The following is a 1483-nucleotide window of genomic DNA, read 5'->3' on the forward strand; positions in this document are numbered from 1 at the left end:
CACCTGAGGTGACTTTTTGGGAGAGACTTGCTATTACAGTTTGCTATACTTATTTCTTTAAGAATCTAGTGAAGAGAAGACAGTACCACTCAGCATCCTGATGGTATCATAGGAAAAGATTCTGAGAAAACATCGGGCTAATCTCAATCAGATCCGGTGATTAGACCACACCTGGTCTAATTGACTATTAGACTATTGTGGGAAGAGCTGATTTTACCTAATGTGCTATCTTTTTTTGCCTGTTATCACAGATTCATTTAAAGAAGAATGGCTCCTGAAAATCGCTCTTTGGTGACTGGGTTCATTCTGATAGGGCTAACAGACCACCCAGATCTATAGTACCCACTCTTCTTCCTGTTTCTAGTTATGTATTTGGTAATGATGCTGGGAAATTTGGGGTTGTTAACATTAATTGGACTGAATTCTCATTTCCATACCCCCATGTACTTTTTTCTCTTTAATTTGTCCTTTGTTGACCTATGTTACTCTTCTGTGTTTACACCCAAAATCCTAATGAACTTCATATCAAAAAATATTATCTCCTATAGAGGATGCATGACACAGCGTTTCTTTTTCAGTTTTTTTCTCCATTTCTGAATGTTACATCCTGACCTCAATGGCCTACGATCACTGTGTGGCCATCTGTAATCCCCTTTTGTATAACATAGCCATGTCCCCTAAAGTGTGTATACTTCTTATGTTTGGTTCATACTTAGTGGCATTTTCTGGTGCCATGGCTCACACTGGATGCATGCTGAGACTGAATTTCTGTGATGCAAACACCATCAACCATTATTTCTGTGACATCCTCCCTTTGCTTCAACTCTCCTGCACCAGCACGTATGTCAACGAGCTGGAAGTCTTTGTTGTGGTGGGCATCAACATTATTGTGCCCAGTCTCACCATCTTCATCTCTTATGCTTTTATCCTCTCCAGTGTTTTTGAAATTAATTCCACTGAGGGCAGGTCCAAAACTTTCAGCACCTGCAGTTCACACATACTTGCTGTTTCTCTTTTCTTTGGATCAGGTGCATTCATGTATCTTAAACCATCTTCTGCCTTGTCAATGGATGAAGGTAAAATATCTTCTGTCTTTTATACCAATACAGCTCCTCTTATGAACCCCTTAATCTATAGCTTGAGAAACAAAGACATCTAAACTGAACTTAGATAATCTGACTAAGCTTCAGTAGATGAACTCTCACCAAAGGCCATCTGGGTACACAAACTTGACTCAGTAGTCCTTAACATATATGACAGAATGCATGAAATTCTGTGGGCAGACTGAGGCGGGGGTGTAAACAGAGGAGGCTTCTAAATATGATTAAGATGTATTGTATGAAATGCACAAAAATCAATAAAATATGCATAAAACAATATCACTTCATCTCTTTTCCTCTTAAAAGATCAATATCTGATAATAAACAAATCAAGAAATATTAGTGTTACCTTTTGTCAAATGAGTGATGGAACTTACCTGCCA

General features: G+C 38.4%; 1 pseudogene; it reads left to right on the plus strand.

Moving 5' to 3' along the window:
• The first annotated feature begins 267 nt into the window (after positions 1–267).
• LOC103740352 lies at positions 268–1159 on the plus strand (annotated as a pseudogene).
• Positions 1160–1483: the final 324 nt, after the last annotated feature.

Source organism: Nannospalax galili, unplaced genomic scaffold, assembly GCF_000622305.1.
Source record: "Nannospalax galili isolate Female #2095 unplaced genomic scaffold, S.galili_v1.0 scaffold881, whole genome shotgun sequence".
Classification (NCBI taxonomy): domain Eukaryota; kingdom Metazoa; phylum Chordata; class Mammalia; order Rodentia; family Spalacidae; genus Nannospalax; species Nannospalax galili.